The sequence below is a fragment of the Mus caroli genome, chromosome 3 (assembly GCF_900094665.2).
Source record: "Mus caroli chromosome 3, CAROLI_EIJ_v1.1, whole genome shotgun sequence".
In the NCBI taxonomy this organism is placed as follows: domain Eukaryota; kingdom Metazoa; phylum Chordata; class Mammalia; order Rodentia; family Muridae; genus Mus; species Mus caroli.
In genome coordinates this window covers 122,117,243-122,138,169 of record NC_034572.1, presented here as the reverse complement: position 1 = coordinate 122,138,169, position 20,927 = coordinate 122,117,243, and the positions used below count along the sequence as shown (strand labels likewise).

At 37.5% G+C, this 20,927-nt stretch overlaps 1 long non-coding RNA gene across 1 annotated transcript in view; it reads right to left on the bottom strand.

Moving 5' to 3' along the window:
• Positions 1 to 992: 992 nt before the first annotated feature.
• LOC110290586 overlaps positions 993 to 20,927 on the bottom strand; it is a 252,499-nt gene continuing 232,564 nt past the window's right edge. The window contains exon 5 of the long non-coding RNA XR_002377461.1: positions 993 to 2,913. This is a non-coding gene — a long non-coding RNA (uncharacterized LOC110290586). The remainder of the gene's footprint in view (positions 2,914 to 20,927) is intronic.

Sequence of the window (20,927 nt, the reverse complement as noted above, 5' to 3'; positions counted from 1 at the left end):
ATTAGAGTTTGTTTCTGTTTTCCTGGTCAGACCTCACATCTGTTTTCAGTAATAAGAGACACTTTGGGGTTCAGACCCTATGCTATAGTGTATCACCATGCCCAGTGTCACAGAGCCCGGAGAACCACTGTATGGGGGTGCAATATTTGGTGTGGTTAACTTTATACAGATTCTTTGGAAGTTCTAAAGTTCAATTAAATTTCATTTCATACAAATACCCATTGCCTTTAATTTCTCTTGCAAAAATAAAAGCTCCCAACTTCCCATGGTTTCTCAAGTCCAAAAACACCCTTTCCGAACCCAAATTTCAATTTCTTGGGGAAAAAATCTATTATCTCTTTGGCATCAGGAATCCATACATCGCAGAACACCTTGGCGTGTAGCAGCGGCGCTTTGGCTTGTTTTAAAACTGTTCTTTAACGATATGAGTTTTTGGCACTAATAATAAAATTGACTATGCAATATGATAATATTTGTTTCTGGTCCACTATACAAAATGAAAGCTTAGCTTATTTATTTGATTAAAATGCAGGCGTGCAAGCGCCTCCCGATTTGTGTTGTGTGGAGCAGAACTTACTTTAGCAGTCACTTGCCTAACCTTTAAAGAGCCTTAAATAGTACATATGAAAAACACATTCAGAGTAGCTTCCCCCTGGGGATTTTTTCTTTGGTTTAAGAAAATTTTATTAAAAATTGGCATTGCAAATAACATTTTTCATAACTATATGTAGACCTGTTAAAATTTTTATTAAAACTGGAGTTCGGCCTGTTCCTCTTCATCATTCCAGCAGATATTAAAGCGCCGCAGCAGCTGTAGGAAATAGAGAAAGGGATTTTCACAGGGATTTGAGTCTCCCTGTCTCCATGCCTTCAGTGATCATATTATCATAACTATCACACATAACAAAGCTCTAAATCTAATTCAGATAAAGTAGTCAGGACTCTGAAATACAAAAATCCAAACATATGCCGTAACATTTTTTTTTTCCAGTGCTGGCTCCTTTAACATGGATTTTGTAAACTTGGAGAGTCATTCAAGAGATTTTGTATATGAACACAAACTAAACAACATTGCTAGCCATACGTTTGACAGAGATTTAATTAGAGGTGTTTTCATCCGTCCATGCAGCTCCATTAACAAGACCGTCCATCCTGCATGTACTAGCAAATTATGATCAAACCTCGAAAGGTTAATAAGAATGAAACTAGACGCTTGTTTTGAAGCAGCCTGTACGAATCGAATCACTAACTCCTCAAGAGTCTGAGTCATTTCTCAAGAGAGCAACGTCCTTTAAATGCAGTGGTGAAAATGGTAAGTGTGACCACATGATTCTTTTTGGGAACTAAGGAGGTTAAAAATGAGGGCAATAAAATTGCAAATGGGCTGAACCCCAAATAAAAATGACACAAAAGGACTTATAATGAGCTTTTCTTAGTGTATACAGGACGAATTTGTACTTTGATGTCTCCGTGCAGGGCGCCCCTGTGCCATGGACAGTTTGTAAAACTCTTATCAGAATTTCCACCCAGTTGGCAGATGAGCTGCTGGGTGTATATATTTATTGTAAGAGTGCCTTCTACTGGTCACACCTCATTTATGGTGTGACTATATCATATAGCAATGAAAATGTATTTATCCTAAACTGTTTTGGGGTATGCCTGTTGACTCGGCAAAAAAGATTTTGGTGAATCAAAACTTCAAGGCATATAAACATGGTGTGCCGGGGATTAACACATTTTTATTTCCATTTTACTTTAGTTGAAACCAAGTCTTTGGGAAAGTTTCTCCTAGAGACAATGTATTTTCTATATAGTGCAACTTAAAATATAGACTATTTCCACCTGTTTATTTTTACTGTTTTTTATTTCGAAACTAATCTTGTCTGGGAGCCAGTGCTCAGCTCTCCAGTCACACTGTGTCTAATTAAGATGAGTGGAATGCTTACATTTTATTAATCTCTATAAAATTTGAGAATCATGAAATTTACTTGTAAATTGGGAAATACAGAGAAATTTAAGATATAATAAAACCATCTTAAAATATTTAATAATGTTTCATGCAGTTGTATAAACCTCTTTTAAATATGAAGACATAAAATGATAGCTGTTTTAATCTTTTTGGAAAAAATAAAAGAAAATAAGAAATCATGAAGTCATGAGGAAAAGGTATGATTTTCAGCAAAATATTGTATAATGTGTAACATAAGTGCATAATTCATCCTCAATGTGCAACTCGAACAAAATATTTTTATGAACCCCACATTGTTTCAGTTTTTAATTTTAAGTACTATTTAACAGAGAATAGATGATTATACAGTACTAATTTTGCTATTAAATGCTCCAATTAGTTTTATATAGATCCAATTTACATTGAATATGTTATCTTGTAGTAATAACTTTTAGAGGAAATTCTAAACATGGACATTTGATGACCTACAATCAAATTAGAATCTATGCTATAAAGGTATTTTATTTTTGAGTGACATTAAACCCTGCTTTTATTGCCTGAAGTTGGCATCTTAAAGGATCTTTATTACAAACAAATTAAAAACCAGAATGTCTGATAAAATTCATTATATTCAATTAGGAAGAATGATTTCAATGGGGCCAATTTTGTTTGTGGTACAAATGATGTTAATCAGAAGGAAGCCTCATTATTTCCTCTATCACAAATTCTTGCTCATGACAGTGGTGTTATCTAGCCTAAAACTGAAAGACCTTTCCAAGAAATATTTTCCACCAGCACTAGACTGTCAGGGGGAAAAATCACTGGAGTACATCAGTTAACGAACTAAATATCAAAGTTTTGTTTCCTCCACACCTGTTCTCAGTCAAAAGCAAAGAAGGATCATTGATCCTAAAGAGTCCCCCCTTCGAACAATCATCTCTTCCAGGAGTGAATTATCACCACGCCTTAATATACCTGGAGAAAAGAAACAATTAGAAACACATGTGCAACATTTTAAACAGTCTTTTGGTAAGAATTTAATGAATATGAGCAAGAATATTTTTAATGGATAAAATAAAATCTAAAAACTGTCAAGGCACAACTTGTGGGTTGTAGAACTTTCTGTGAAGATATTGCTCAATTGCTATGTCTGTTATGTCTGCTCTGTTTAGCACTTGGTACTCATAAAAAAGCAATGGAGCTACCCCCAACAGACTTGCTTACTTTGAATGACACACACACACACACACACACACACACACACACACACACAGCCTCATTGCTATTTGTGACTCATATGTGACTATTTCCACATTATATGTGTGCCTCTGCCTCAATGAATAATGAACTGTGGGAATGTGTGCACAAGGACATAGAAAGAGATGATGCATGGCAGTGGGCAGTTCATGCACATTCATTTCCATGAGTTAGGCATGACTGCATAATTCATGAATGGCAGAGAAAAGTCACAAGTGTGAATTGCATATGGCCAACTTAATATACCTTCACTGGTGTCAAAACAGTGCTGGTTAAAGAATATGCTTAAACATCATGTGTAAATCGTCGTCAGTTCACTGGACATTGCCTATTAAAGGAATTAAAATACATTCTTTAAAAACAAAATATTTCCCATCAGAACATTCTGTTTTCTCTCAAATTTGCCAGCAAACTGTGTTTTCTTACCTTTGAGTTGTTATCTTTACGAACGGAATTGCTATGAACAAAACTGCATAATTTTTAATGCTGTTTTGTGGCATTAGTTTAGGTTGTTACGTTTGTTGGATACAGACAGATCATAGGATTCCTGCTCAGCACCTATATTTTAGCAGTGGTCTTTACTGCATATAGAACAGTGGCCTTTGGCCGGAGCGCCAGTATTCTCAGTGCTTTCTACGAAAATGTAACAACCTTAATTCTCTATGCATTTGTTTTTCTTGGTTGGCAGATTTAAACCATGGAACCAGGCAATTAAATATTCATGGAGAAATGCTTTCTAGCATTATTTAAAAGATGTAGATAGATGATGTAGCTAAAGTGACCCAGGAGCAGAGCATTGGAGTCACAAATATAAAAGATTTTGAAAAAAGCTGTCTTTTCCATCATTTTCAATGCAATATTGTTTTACAGGACATGGATGCTTGCAGATGCACACACATCCACACATCACATCTAACTACCAAGCCCATGTACTCGTTGCTAGACATAAGGTTGTCCTTGACAGTTAACAATTTTCATCATGACCGAGTTGATTTTCACCTCATGGTTAGTAATTAAGCCTCGGTGTGCTGTGAGATTCCAGTAGCCTGCTCCATTAGCTTCTTGGCCGAGCAGCTCATGAACACAGATGCGCTTAGCTGTTCCTCTCAGTGTCTCTGCTCCTCCTGCCTGCAGTGTGTCATGTGTAGCCGAGAAGCAGCAGTGAACACTTGCATCCAGCTACCTATCTGAGAATGCTATTTCAAAGACAAAAAAAAAACAAAACAAAACAAATCAAAAAACAAACAAAAAAACATGTTTAGATGAAAATCGGTGAGGATCAGTTTTCTGTGAAGTGTAATTCTTTAATGAAAGATTTATTTCCTCATGTAGGAAAAATGTACTTGAGATGAGAATCTGTATGAGTATGCGGTATCTAATCATGAAATGTATTCAGTTAAAGTATTGCAAGGAGAATACTGTTTAAAGGCAATGAACACAGTTGTTTGGTGAATAATATGGAGCACAGATTTCTGTCTGTCATTAAAATGCCTACAATTTGTGAACATAGCAAAGTATCCTTTTCCCCTTTTATTGACTGCAACAGACTAATTGCACATTTTTGGGACAGTTGTTGGAGATTCCATAGTCAATATTATTGTAATCATTCTTGGGCACCAGGCAGGTACTTAACAGCTTGCTTCAGGTTGTCTAGGACAACAAGAATGTTGTCATGTCCTATCTCCAAGTTGCTGGGATGAAATCAGTTGTGACAAAGCAGAGAAGATTAAATTTGTAACAGATACAATACCTTTGAAGGGCAAGCTTATGATTTCACAGTGGCATTATAAGTCTTACTGCACTATTTAAGCAGTTAGAAAGAATGTTGGCTATTAGCAGTCGCAATTTGTAAAATAGGATTTTATTGTTTTTTTAAATAAGCATGTCAGCGGCTTGTATTATCTTAATACAACATTTTTATTGTCATTCATTAGGGTTTATTTTACACATGTTTAAAGGCAAATTACAATTAGCCCCCATGTTATAAAATAGAAGAGTAAGGGTGAATTTAATATGTATTTCAAACTTTGCTAATTTCTAGAAAACCAAATGAAGAAACTTCATTTTTTCTAAAATAATAATTTGAATTTTCTATAACAAAATGCTCATAATTTACAAAGAAATAGGTATAAGGTCACACATGCTGTTTAATCCCATAAAGCTCAAAACTGCTTCTCATAGCCTTGAAAGCAAAGAACTGACAATACATAAAGTAATTATGCTTTGTTACTAAATCTGGTCACATTGAAATTTCCTGTCTTAGCATATGTCAGAAAGAGTCTGGTTCCTAAAAATAATGTCTAGAGGTCTTGGGGTATGCAATAAACTTCTGCCTGATGGGGACTGTGATCCCCACAAATGTTTTATTAGACAAGCATCTGAGGTCTGAACATACAAATTTGAATACCAAAATTTTATGTACTATTAAACTTGTGAAATCCCACTTTGTTTAATGACCACGATGGCTTCAATGGGTTAACTCTGTGTGAGGGTCAGGTTTTATATGTTTATATTTTCTTAGCCTTGGTCAGGAGAAGTGGCTTTGCTCGCCCTTCTGCGGTGTGGGAGTGGTAGGGTTTCACTTCGTTTGAAAACCTAGCACATCCCAAGAGGTTACCTTGGTGTAGATTTCTCTCTCCCTGTATTAAATCGCTCATTGTCGCAAAGTGCCTAGTGCTGCCGAGCTTTGAAAAGAACTTCTAAGAGGTTGGAAAGGCTCCTGTATGAAAGGATTTCTTCCCTTCTGTGGACAGAGTACAGTTTGCAGCTGTTTGACTCTGGACACTGAGACGGATCTGGTTGTATACAGTAGAGTGGGAGTGGTGGATGCAGCTGGAAAGGGAGGTTATAAATTTTAAAAGCGATGCAGATTTTTGCCATTAATTGGCCGCTAATAAAAGCAAACTCAATGGCTTCTAACTGTGGGAGCCTGTGGCTCTGTATCTGATATCAGGAATTCATACACATTACACAGTTTTAAGGATTCAGACCACGACTAATTGAAATATGAGGCATACTGATCAAATTTAGCATTACCAGCATGCACTATGGTTTGGGACTGTGTGGCGACAAGGTAGCATTTATTACTTATTCTCCATAACACTGCTTGATTGAAATATCTAGCTATGTTGTCAGCAGAGGCCCAGCTGGGCTTTAGTACAGCTAATTAAGTCATTAAAACAGAGGTCAGGCAGTCTAATTCTTGCATATTAAAGTACAAAAAGTCTTTTATTATATTTTTTAATAAGTTAAGATTTGAATTTTTAAAGAAATTTCTTTTTAATAATAAATGCATTTACTGGTTTATTTATTGAAGTCTTAATTTAAATATATAAAGGTAAGAAGTGATGAACTTGTCAATACACAATTTCCAAAGCAGTTTATATGCCTGTGTGCTTTAGGACATACACGTTATGTGTGATTTTTGGAAACTGTTCAATAAAATAAACACTGATGCAAGGTTTGGATACACTCTACTGATTATTTCTGTACAGTTGTCTCTCTTAGGGAAAAATATCAAAGATGCCTTCTGACAGGGCACATGCTAATTCTTGCTAGTCAAAGGAAATACCAGGCTATGGCATTTCTTCACTGAGGAATTTGGGGGTGAAGACCTGAGCTGAGAATTGTTTACTTCTTTGAAACTCACCTAACAAAGACTTCAGAACTCTTTTATGTCCTCTTTTTGAGAAAACATGTGAACTAGTTTTTGCCAAGTGTGTCAGCAGATACAGAAATATCCATGTATGTGGGTGGGTATTGGTTAACATCAGGACTGTCTGTTTTTTAAAAGAGAGCATTACTGGCTCCTCAAGAACATGGCTTATTTCATATGGTAAGAAAGCTGTCATACTTTGCTTTATTTTTCTTATTTTAATGTGCACAAAGAGTTCAATTATGTTTTGCCAAGAAAATCTTGAGGTAAATGCTGAATGTTCCAGAAATGATTATCCAACATATAAATATCTTAGATATATAACAACAGTTTTCTCGATAATTTAGAGAACAATTTATAGCTCTTTGTCTCTTTTTGCTTTTTATTTTTTAGCATTATTTCTTGGTCACAGTATTCCAAGCTACTTCCAAGCTAAGTTAGAAGGAACGACAAGCTCCCATTTGTTCATTTCCTAACTACATCCGGATGGAGCTGGAGAATGTGGGGATAAAAGTGTATGTGTATGCTAATAATAAAGTGTATATCTGCTTGTTAATTATTTACCTCTTTTTGCACATATCAACCAAATGAGTGCAATTTGTAGATAGTACTGTGTTGGTCTTCATTTTATAATCTTTATTGTATTATTTAAGGAGGTTGAAATCAAGTTAAGTACAAAGAGAAGAACAATTGGAGAAGCTTTAATAAAACGTGGGCAAAATGATACAAAATAGTTCAAGTTACAAGCGCTGTCTTAGTTAGAAGGCGTTTGAAATATCAAGTGAGGTCTACTTTAGAAAAATCCTAGGACAGAACTGTGGGGAGATGAAGTCTTACTGCAGATTTCATATCTACCAGGGATCTGCTTTCAGCGCTCGATTGACATCCAACAACTGTTCCTAATTTTTACATTTTTATTAGAGTAGAGCGCAAAGATCTAAGTAAGCTACTGCTATTTTGGAAAGAGTGATACATTTTCAAGTGTAATGTGCACTGACATAAGGCTTTATGACAACAGCTTTTCAGAGCTTGAGAAACTTCGGACTCTTAATGCAGTCAGCTAGCTGTTCTCTAGCCCTTATTGATTAAAACCTTTGGGATGGAAAATTGCATGATAATAAATCGGAAGTTTATGCCCAGTTGTAGCAGTTTTTGCTCATGCACTTAATTCTGATGGAGTTGTTATTGTTAACTACAGAGAACCAAACCTAATATCTCAAGAGATTTTACACTGGGTTGCCTCTTGTGTGGTGTAGACATTGGGCTCTATGTACTTATAAGTAAATTCATACAAACATGACCTCGGCAAGTTGTGTTCAGAGACATGGTTATGATATGTTTCATTAAATCTTCTTTGTCCATGTTCCATTTCTTTTTTTTTTCCTAGAAAAGACTGAAGCCAGACCTTACTAACAATCACACTAGTAAACACTGGAGCAGTTTATTTAGGTGTGAAAGCTGACACCAGACATTGTGTTTTTGGTTTAAAAAAAAATCATTGTTTCATTCTCTTATATAAGTATGTTTTTTTTTCATAGTAGGCCTTACTGCTAATAATATGTCTTTCAAAGGTATTTGACAGACATTCAGTTAGATACATAATTAAGACCAAAGAATGTTCATAGTCTTGGAATGTCTTACTCTCTACTGTTCATAACATCTATATGTTCAGAAGGATGAGCACACTTCCTGTCACTTCTTCAGATGGGCTTTCTCACGGCTCTACCAATCTGTGTAAAATAGTCACCCAGAGTGCCTCTCTTAGGCTTTCACTTCCTGGACACCAGTTGCTAAGGCTTCAGATGAGCTGAGGACTCAACATCACCAGTCCTCATGAGGCAGTTGAGTAGAATAAAGATTTTACTTGTCTCTAAAACCTTCTCAAAGCTTTATTGCCAAATCATTTAAAACTTGACTCAGATATCAGATGAACACTTCTCCCAGAAAAAGAAAAAAATATCACTTATTGTTTTTACTCCTAAAAGCATGCATCTTTTTACAGTATCTATTTAAAATAAGGGCTTCATTTTTACCGAGATCAGAAAGTTTAGAGTTTCTTAGCCTACATTTATTCGAAGGAGCATCGGTATAGAATATGACTGAAGACCTAAAGTCTGGTCTCAAAAGAATTCCAGCTCAATTTTAAAATCAGAAGTTATGGAAGGTTTTTGGGTAAGCCGGAGAATCCCTGGGCACCTGTCCAAAATGAACCTCTAAGTCTTTTGAAGTCTCCCCATCACTAATATACACAGCGCAGTCTAATCCAGCTGTCTGCCTGCTTTCCTGTCTCCCTTTCTCTTTCTTCATTCTGTCCTGAGGTACCCATAACTATACACTATGGAAAACATTTAAGAGAATGAAGTTTGGTTTGCCTCTTGGAAAAGTTCCCACACAGCGAACCTAGGGTTCTATTTGGTGATGGAGGTGGGCAAACAGGTAGTGCCTGAGTCCTTTGCCCTTCCTGGTGACATACTTTTACACAGTATAATTCCTACATAACTTTCAAATTGCAAAATTTATTTATCAGGACAATCATATATTTTCAGGATTTGTTTTCTATTTCGAGAAACAATCATATTATTTTAAACAGCAGCAAAAATATAATTGTAGAAAATCAAAGTAATTAACACTTTGATGCCATAAGGCATTTCATTATATAGTATTAAAGTTATAAGGCTTTTCTGTTAAGACACTGGAATTTTAATTTCTTTTAAAGCTATGCTTAATAGTTTGGTTAGTAACTTTACTATCAGACTTCATATTTATTCATAGTCCTTTTGTTTAAAATAAAATAATGTTTGTCAAGGGAGTATATTTTACTAAAAAAAGAAATATTAAATTTAAAGCAAGACAGAATTTGGACACAGCCTTTAAGCCATCTTTGCGAAATACATATCAAATTGTTATCAGAAGATATTTCAATTAAGTAAAATACTTAAACTAGCATGTTGTTTTGGTTTCTCCTTTCTCGGTCAACTTTTCCTGAGAAATGAATATTCATTTTTTCTTTATCCACTCGATGAAACTGCTTCTGTAGCAGAAATCTTCAAATATTTCTAAGCCTATCTTCCAAAAACAGTAGTAGAGTCAACGTGAAGAATTGCATGATGTTATCACAAAGCCCCACACAAATTAAACACACAGCAAGGGCAAAGAAGTCAGCTCCACCATTTCTCTAACCCATGTTTTGTTTGTTTGTTTGTCTTGTTTTTTATAGTCCCATTTCATGTAAATATCAACTTGAAAGGACCAGAGACCAAAATTGGCAAAACCAACCAACCAACTAACCAACCAACCAGCCAACCAACCAGATATGAAGTTCAGGTAAAGAAAATACTAGAATCTTTCCTCTTTCCTTCAACCACCATGCATTTCTTCCTTTTTTCTTCTATGTGATCAAAATTATCTAAGTACTGAGTGTGCACGTGTGTGTGTGTGTGTGTGTGTGTGTGTGTGTGTGTGTGTGTGTGTTTTCCACCAACCAAGGACTGGGCAGTTTAGTTGATGGGAGAGGGAGAAGAAACAATGGAGACAGCAAACACCATTTAGAAGTCTGAGTTTCTATTTTAGCTCTTGCTGTTTGGAGCAAATTCCTAACTATTTCTTAATATATATTTTGTCTTTAAGTTGGAATAGTAACACAAGTGTATTGTGGGGTAGTTGGGAGAACAAAATGAGAGAATGTCTGTTCAGGAATTTTACAGATACAATTTGATTACAAATTCTAGTAAGGGATTGCTGAGCAGTATATGCAGCTCCTGAAATTTACATGGGAGAGAAAAGGCCAGAGAATAACCTGAAGATGATGAGGAACATGGGTGCCCATTAATATCTAATGAAAATGAAATGCTACTGGGATAGGATAGACAAACAGCCTACCATGGACAGACCAGAGATCTCCTCAATAAACAGAGACCCAACCCAGGGTCTGTGGGGGAAATAATAGGGTGTCCCCAAAGCACAGCCACATGGGAAACACTCATAGAATTCTAGAATAACTAATATCTTAGTGTAAAAATTAAATTTGATCCTTTAAGCAAAAACATAGGAGAAAATGGAATGTCCGGACAGACATGTATTTCTTATGAATAGAAAACACGTATCATGAGGGACATTTTTAATGTATTTTATTATATTTAGATGTAAAAGTTTGTTATTTCAAGAAATTCTTGAAGTAAGAGGAAAAAAAGTAAATTAAAATACTCCAAGAGGTTTGGGATGTATGAGTGATAATAATTGACTTTTGGCATATAAAGAATTTCTAAAACTTGAAAGGGAAAACATACATAACCAAAAATAAACTCAGGCCAAGAAGAGGTTAGCAGGGTGGCTCACAAGTTAAGGGTACATATTGCTTTTTTCCACTTTTTTCTTTTTCTTTTCCTCTTTCTTTTTCTCTTTCTTTTCCTCTTTCTTTCTTTCTTTCTTTCTTTCTTTCTTTCTTTCTTTCTTTCTTTCTTTCTTTCTTTCTTTCTTTCTTTCTTTCTTTCTCTGTTTTTTAGATATTTTCTTTATTTACATTTCAAATGTTATCTCTTTTCCTGGTTTCCCTTCTGAAAACCCCCTATCCCCTCCCCCTCCCCCTGCTCACATAGAATCTTCACAGGACCAAGGACCTCTCCTTCCATTGATGTCCAACAAGGCCATCCTCTGGTACATATGCAGCTGGAGTCATGAGTCCCTCCATTTGTACTCTTTGGTTGGTGATTTAGTTCCTGGGAGCTCTGGGGGTACTGGTTGGCTCATACTGCTGTTCCTCCTATGGGGCTGCAAACCCTTTCAACTCCTTTGGTCCTTTCCCACTGGGGACCCTGTGCCCAGTCCAGTTATATACTACATACTGCTCTCATAGAGGACTTGAGTTCAATTCCCAGCACCCACCTTAGGTAGCTCCCCACACCTGTCGTGGCAGTTCCAGGGGATGTGATGCTCTCGTCTAGTGTTCTCAGTCTACTGCACACAAACAAGGCACATAAACTCATGCAAGCATGCACATAAATAACAGTTAAACATAAGAAAAGGACTAAAAAAGCACCTAGTAAACACACAAATATGGCTAAACCCAGACTGAATATGCTCAGCTGTGACATGCAGAGCAAGCAACAATAAAATACAATTTCACACATGAATCAAGTTAGCATGAATCAAGTCTGGAAAATATTGAGTCCGGATGGGGACACGGTGCTGGATGCTCCTGCGTACTCTTTGTGTGTGTGGAATTTGGTGCAAGCACTTTAGAGAGTATTTGACATCCTAGTAAATGGAAGAGTGCCGAGAGTCTCAGACACATTTCACAAAAGATTAAAGAACAGAGATGTGATTAGAAGATAAAGAAACACTTAGACACTTACTCCAGCACCTGCTACAATAGTAAAACACAGCATGTCTTTAGGATCTGTCAGTGATCATGCACCATGAGGCAGAATCTTCAAAAGACTTAATATGAATGAACTGGTTATGCTCTTTGCAATAGGAAGAACTCTAAGATAACTAGATCTAGGTGAAAATATGTTTTATCTAAAGAAAGGAGCATGATGCTACATAAAGTTAAAAAGTCTAAGACATTGCCTGTTGTTAGGTAAATGATACATAGAAGGTAATGTGAAATAAATAGCCTAGTTGCTGTCTTGGAATTAAATCAGGGATCTTGGAATTAGAGAGGGAGGGATAATAAGAAACATGGTCCAAGGCAGGTTCAGAGAGACCTCTGCCCTCTCTCAAACATTGTAGTTAAAATGTAGCAAGGTGTTCAGAATTATTTAAAAACATTTTAAAGTTTCAAAATTGATATAATATTTGTATAGATTAAAGGGTATAATATGACACTTAGACAAGATAGCAATATATTGACCAATCAGGGCAAGTAGCATTTCACCTCCCCAGATACTTATGAGCATATATGGGAGTCTTCAGACTTTTCTAGATGCTTGGAAGCAATTAAGCTATTATAGCCTGTGTTACTTTATGCAGCTAGACAGTAGAATTAGTTCCTTCAGTCTAAGCACATCTTGATAACTTTTATCTCCCCTCCTTTTTTCAGTCTCTAGTGATCACTATGGAAACAGGCTAGTGACTTGTTTTTTCTCCGCACCTCATCTCCTATTATCATTGTGGGAGACAAAGTCCATCTCTCTGCTTCAGTCCCTCCTACTTAACTTTCACCAAAGCAACCGAGTCCAAAGATTCACCTTTGATTTGTGAGTCCGTCAATGCCCTCCTATTGTGAAATCTTCATCTCCTGTTCTCGCCTTCCTTTCCTAAAATAATCACTTAGTCATCTACATTTCCCTCCCTCTTCCTTCTTTCTGCATTGTTTACTAGTTTGTGAAATAGCTACTCTCTTCTTCAACTCACCATGCTTCTTATGTGCATCTGTAATTGTTGTCTTGGGCCCATAAACAATCTTTGAACCCATATATGTAATGGGGTTTTATATAAATTTACATATATACATACATACACACATATATATATATATTACAATTATAATATATTGTTTAAAATACTGTATATATGTTTGTATATATACATGTTTAAACCATATGTATTAATACATATATATTTAATAATACATATATATTTATATACCTCTAACTTTTTTCTAATACACCAACTAGCCTTGGCTACTTGTCATAGCTTCTTAATTGGTAAACACTTGTGGGCACAGAAATAGCAAGCAGGCACAGTGGCTACTCCAGATCCCTGATGTCATAGTCAAGAGTCCAGAGATTTGGTTCCTCTCTTGCTTTCTGTCCATCTTCATCTCAGCCATACAAGCTTTCTGTTGCTTTTAAAACCCTCACCCAAGTGAAGATTTAAAAGGACATTATACACTTGAAATAAATGATACATTCTTATGAACTACTATACTATGCCTTACAATGTTGGGCATATTTTTCTTCCACCCATATCTGGCTTCTGTGGCATTATTTATTGTTATTAATTTATGAGATAAGGTCTCGTGTTAGCCCATATTGACAATGAAATTTTTTTGTGTAACTAAGATTGGCATTACACTTTTCATCTTCCTGCCTCCAATTTTTCATCCTCCTTCCTCCATTTTCCAAGTATTGGGATTACAATCATGTGCAGCCATGTCACGTTTATGAGGTAGGTGCTGGGGACTGAGTTCAACTCTTTATCCATGTTAGTCAGGCTACTTACTGATTGACCAGGGTGGGTTTATTTTCTTCTGATCTTCCTACCTTCTGTCCTTTATTTTGTACTGTTTAAGAGTTTACATTTCAGCTGACATCTTAGATATTGACATTGCAAAGGCCGTTTCCATTGTAATCAGCTTTTCTCCAAGTGATGTCCACTTCTGTATTTTTCTTGACCACAGACACAAAGTTATGCCTCATTTACATCCTGCCTCCAATTCTGACTCCTCTTCTCCCTACTAAGACCCTGGAGGGCTCCGAGCACAGCAGCTCAGCCTCTGTCTCTGCCCACACCTTGTCCACCCAGATTTTCTTTATTGTCCACTAATTCTATTAACCTAGGACTATGGATGATGGGTTTAGAGTTGGTGGAGGTTTCCCCCTTCAATCTGCATATTCAAATGATTCGATCTGCATATTCAAATGATTCAATCTGCATATTCAAACGATTCAATCTGCATATTCAAACGATTCAATCTGCATATTCAAATGATACAAACTCTCAGTATACCCTCTGTAAGCCCTTCAAATAAGACCCTTTCCTGGAGTAGGAAGTCACCGTCAACAGTTTCTTTATCCACTGTCAATAGCCCCACACACCAGACCAGGGGAAGACTGTCATGGGTCCCATGGGTCTCAGGTATTGGGGTCATGCTAATGTCAAACAATACACATTTACTCAGGATTTATTCCACTGCTTACACCTGTCCTAATTGGTCTCTTTGGAAGCCCGACTTTCATTCTCAACCTTCAAATTCAGGAAAAGCACTCTGTCCTCTGCGAAGCTTATGGAGGAGACTTGATCTTTAGCCATGAAGGCATGGGATTTGATGTCACCTCTGAGCAAGGTGATTAGCACGCGTACAGATCACTTATTGACGCACACACTGCCATTTCATATTATTCTACTTAGTTAAATTGAAAGACAAACGTTTACTCAATATGAAGTGAAAATAAAGCTTCTTTGGTGTGTTCATTATTGGAGGCAACATTGACTTTTATTTCAGCACAACTATGTATGGAAGCAGATGCCCATCTAGAGACATGGGTCCTGATCACAGCCTCTTCCTGAAGAATTTGGAAGATGTTGGAGTGTCCTTAGGCAATGGCAACAGTTTGGAAATGAACAACATCTCTTAGAGACAAGCTGGTTATAATGGGAACAGCCTTTGCAACATCAATATCTAGGATGTCGGCTGAAATTTAAACCCCTAAATAGTGCAAAATAAAGGACAGGATGTATGAGGAAGACCAGAGGAGAATAATCCCACTGAGAGGCTCAGTATGTAGTCTGTCAGGAGGTAGCTTGGCTAACATGGTCAGAGCCTTGAGTTCAGCTCCCAGCATCTCATAAACCTGGCCTGGTGGTACATGTTTATAATCATAGCACTTGGGAAGTAGAAGTAGAAGGACCACAAATTTAAGGTCAATCATAGCTACATACAGAACTCAATGTCAACCTGGGCCATCGGAGACCCTGTCTCATAAAATAACAATGATAAATAATGCCACTGAAACCAGGTGTCTGTAGAAGGAAAATGCGTCCCCTCATGGCTATGTAAGTCATACTGCTGAGCCTTAGAAAGTCTGATGACAGTATGAACTCACAAATCCAGGATGTAGAAATATGTAATGATTTATGATACAAAAATGACATAAAGCACCATGACCAATGCCGGGCCTTTGTAGGACATGAAGCAGTAGCACAATCACTGTTGCAGGGCATAGTCATGACAGAGGTAACACTAGTAGCACTAACACAGCAATGACTCTCATGTACAATTACTACTCCCTCTGCTCTCTACAGCTCTACATAGTCTTTCCAACCCTTTTACACGGTATTTTTCTATACCAGCCTGTAAACTCCTTCAACACAGTGGTCCCCTTGTAATGAATTAATCTGAATAAGCCAAGCTTCATCACAAATAATGTTGAGTAGCTTACAAAAAAGATATATGTCAATTAAACAATTAAATACTAATAGGTATTAATTTCTAAGGATAAGAAAATAACACTAGAGCAAATTAGCTAATGAATGAGGCATAATATATAATCTCAAATCGCTTGCTAAGAAAGTGGTTTATCTTTGAGCTTCCTTACAGCCTCGACAAAGAGAGAAGTAAAATTTATAACATGTGAATGATGAAAGCAACCCATTTCTTGGGGGTGAAGAGTAAGGTCTCTTGCAACTGAGACTTTTGCAAGACTTCTTTGGGTCATTCATCCCAAAGTGACACTGGAGTGTTCTCATATTGTGGTTTTGTTTTAGTTTATCTTTATCTTAATAATATCGCTTGTAAATTTGTTAGACACATAGAATCCCAGGCCCCAGTCAAGCCAATTAAAGTGTGGTCCACACTTTACTGATTGCAGGTGATTTATAATCAGTGGAAGATTGTGAAGCACTGCTGTGGAGTATAACACTTTCGACAACTGGCTCAAAGTATAGATGATTTTGTGTGATGGGTTCTTTAATTGTTCAACTACTGAACTTTAAATTCCAAGATATCAAAACATTGTGGTATATACTGGCATTTCTAGCAAAATTTAGCACATAGTTAATTTGTTTGAACTTCCGTTATAGTGAAGGGAAAATGTCTATTTCTTTTCCCTTCATTGTCCCTGCCTCCCTTTGACATAATCCTTAATGTTAGATAGAAAACACAAAGCTGGTTTCTCTGTAGGCTTTCCTAGTTTTGCTGTGGATGAGGGTACCATCGACATCGTACCACTGTATTAGAAAATGTTTCCCGACGGACTCACATATCCACAGAGCATTGTATCCTAGTAAGTGTTTCTGTTTATACATGGCCACAGAGCACCGCGGCTGTATGCCGAGACCCCGGTTCTCTGAAAGGTGACTCCTCCGAGCATGCTCATCATTTCAGTCTTCAATGGGGACCCAGGTCAGAGTAGAAAAGAACACAGCTCAGCACAGGCCCTAGCGTAGAGTGCAGAGCCTGTGGGGCAGCAAAGCTTGGATTTCAAATGCTTTGGCATTTTAGGCATCAGCACTGTGAGCAGGATTGGAAAAAGCTCTAGATTTTGGAGCAGAACTTTACTCTGGTAATCTCCAGCATGAGAAATGGACACATGAGAATTCAATCCAGTCTTCTAGTTGCCGGATGCTGTGTTGGGACTTAATGGCAGCACTAGTGTGTTGAAGTTATATTTTAAAGCTGCTTCTCCACCCCTCTTTCCTGATGCAAGGAAGAGACGCTTGCGGACTGGAACTATACTTGGGTTTAGAAGCTCACTTATCTGGGAGAGAGCTGGATGCTAGATCGGGCAGCCACGGAGCTGAGAGAAGGGTTCTAATCGAAAGGTTTTGTACTTTATACTAAAATCTTAGTAGAACTCACATAGGATCCAATGCTGCCATTGATCCACCCTGAAGAATCTCCACCCCACAAAACAAATAGCCTCAAAGCTATGTTTATTGTATCACCATTTACAACAGCCAAGATATGGGATCAGCCTGGGTGTTTGTTGATAGTTGAAGAAAATGTGCGGTATTGTGTAATGAAGTAAAAATACGAAACTATGCTATTATCCTGGAAACTGGGTGTAATTAGAAATTTTCATACCGAGCAAAATAAACTGGACTCCGAAAGATAAATATGTGCTTTTTAACATATGTTAATCCTAGATCCTATAAACTGAATGGGGGAGGCAGGAGGCTACAGGGAAGTTGGTTGCTAGGAGGGGAAATCGGAGCGCCTAAGGGGGTGAATATGGTCAATGAATATATATCATGCGGCACATGGATTCGAATGTTTTTATGGAACCCATCACTATTCAGTAAGTAGGCACCAAGAGAGGCATTTTTTCCAAGGGGACGTTTCAGTGTCTATGAGAGTAGAGATGGAGGGCAAAAGGTAGAGCAGGGATCGGACATCAGTACCCCATACCCCCACCCCACTCACCCTCCGGCTTCCTGGACCTTCTCTGCCATCTTCTTTTAGACTCTCCTTCATGCTTTCTCTTCTAATTCTCTGACTCCTTCAGAAACTTCTGAAAGTTGTTCCTGAGAAAAAGCGAGTGGCCTATAAAGAGACCCCGTGGGCAAATTCGCTTCTAAGTTAATAAAGTATTGGAAAATAACCAGACAGCAGTTTGAAGGCAGTAGTTAAAAGCAACCAAAGAGTACACATGGAGCAACCCTTGACTCCAGCTGCATAGGTAGCAGAGGATGTCCTTATCTGGAACCAATGAGAGGGGAGACCCTGGGTCCTGTGGAGGCTCGATGCGCCATCATAAGGGAATGCTATGTCGGTGAGACAGGTGGGGGAGCACCCTCATAGAAGCACAGGTGAGGGGAAATGGGGTAACGAATTTATGGAAGGGAAACCAGGTAGGGGGATACCATTTGAAATATAAATAAATAAAATAACCAATAAAAAGAAGCTTCAGAATGGTGAAGCACTGCTCAACAGTAAGAGCATTTATCCTTTATGTCTCTGTTAATCATAAAATTATTATGTTTTGAGTTCCACAGTAACAGCCTCGATCCTCCCTCCTCCTCACGCTTTCCAGGATACTGGTATGTTCAAACAGAAGTTAGGGTTCTGAAAAGAGATGAGGAGAATTCCTTTTTGTGTTCTCTAGTATAAGGTGACTCCACTGAGCATGCTCAGTGTTTCACACTTGTGAAAATGGACACATTGGCCATTAACCGATGCAGGATAAGGAGATTATAAGTTTAAAGTGTGTTTGCTGGGGTGGCATCATCTTTCCATGCTGTCTTTTGTTGTCTCCTTCATCAGACATCTGGTTATAAAGAGCAGCCTAACAATTTGGAGTTGGTGGGTGATAGGAATGGGCACCAGAAAATATTCCAGCTAAAATAGGTTTTGCAATGTAAAACTAGTTGTTCAGTAAAATTCAGAGATTCTGCAGTTGTTTGCTTTGTTTCTCTTCCATGAACTTTCACTTATTTGCAGAGGAGACATTCTTGTTAAGGTAGAAGACTGATCTGAGACATCTATTTCTTTTTCTTTTTCTTTCTTTCTTTCTTTCTTTCTTTCTTTCTTTCTTTCTTTCTTTCTTTCTTTCTTTCTTTCTTTTTTTCTTTCTTTCTTTCTTTCTTTCTCTCTCTCTCTCTCTTTCTTTCTTTCTTATTTTTTTGTTTTTTTTTGTTTGTTTGTTTTTTTCAAGACAAGGTTTTCTCTGTGTAGCTCTGTCTGTCCTGGAACTCACTCTATCGACCAGGCTGGCCTCGAACTCAGAAATCTACCTGCCTCTGCCTCCCAAGTGCGGGGATTAAAGGCGTGCGCCACCACCGCCCATCGAGACACCAATTTCTAAGGCTATTATTTTGTTTTCAGTCTCTTAACTTCTGTCAAAGTTTTCTAACTGTGTTTGGTGTTTTTTTTTTTTATGTTGGTATGTTTGTGTATGTGTGTGTATGTGTTTATGTGTGTGGGGAATCACATCTAGGGCCTTACACATGTTAGGTAAGTGTTCCACTACTGAGTTATATTCCAGCTCTACTTTGTCAACTGAAAATTGGTTATTTATTTTTATGTGTATGAAAATGTACCACTTGCAGGTAGAAACCCTTTGGAGGTAAGAAGGTGTTAGATTCCCTGGGACTGAAGCCACAGGTAGTAGTGAGTTGCATATGGGCCTAGAGACCTGAACCAGAATCCACAGGAAGACTAAGCAGTTCTCTTAACCACTGAGGCATCTCTCCAGGCCCCCAAGTTGTTCATTTGTATTCAAGACCAAAGGTCATCTTCTCCCTGTTTCAAACTATTATTTCACAGAATTTCACTAAAAATTAAAATTATATATGATAAAGAGAACCTAACATAGGATTTTTTAAACTGGAAGAAATGTCAACTTAAAAAAAAAAACTTAGAGCGCAGTTCTTAAAGAGTATTGTTGCAATGCATGCCAATGTGGATATCTTCCAGTCTTTTCCGTAGTGTATAGCCATTTTTGTTGGAATGCCTGTGTGCTATAGAAAAGTCCCAACTTGTCCTAAGCTGCACGTAGGCTTTAAATCTCTTACTTAAAGCTCTGCTTATTTTCATTAAGCCTCTTCTTTTTAACTCAGATGATGAATTTGTGTTTAGAAGTGTATAACTTTGGCTTACTGCTCTTTCCCCCTCATGCAGATTTCATGCTAGCCAATGTGCACTAAAGGGCATTTGTATAATTGCTTGTTTAATATGGATGCTTGGGGCACTTTGTATGCTGCACAGCTCACCTCTCAGCTCAGGTATTAATAATGTTTTCTTTGATGAGTTGATGAGCTGGTTATTGATAACAACGAAAAGAATATGGGAATAAAATTAGTACTGTGAGATTTGGGGACAGAAAGACGTTCCCTCTTTGCAGGGAAAAATGTCATAAGATTCTACAAAAGCAGGGGTGGTCTATGCTTTCTTGGCTAAGAACACACTCCTGCTCTTTGCTTGTTGACTTACAGCAGGCGTTGGCTTGACTCTAAGTTTAATTTTCTAGCTACTTGTTCTTATACGACAGGAGAGGAAAAGGATCATTCTGTATCCTTTGGCAAGTTAAACGTAGATAATGATTTCTTATAATTGGTAGCTTACAAGGAGCTCTTGGAGATTGCCTGGCTCTGTTTCTAAATGTGCCAGACCCCCATATACCAAACGGGAGATGATGTGCTTTCACAACAATCTAGAATGAATGTTACCTTTCAGCCATCCCAGTAGAGAAAAAATTTCCAAGAAGATTCTTGGTTTTATTGTACTGGTATCACCAAAGGATTTATCATAAATATTTGGGTCTTTAATGTATAAGAATATTATTCTGGCTGTGTATCATGGTGTGCACCTTTAATCCTAGCACTTGAGACAGAGGCAGAGGCAGAGGCAGAGGCAGAGGCAGAGAGGCAGAGAGGCAGAGAGGCAGAGAGGCAGAGAGGCAGAGA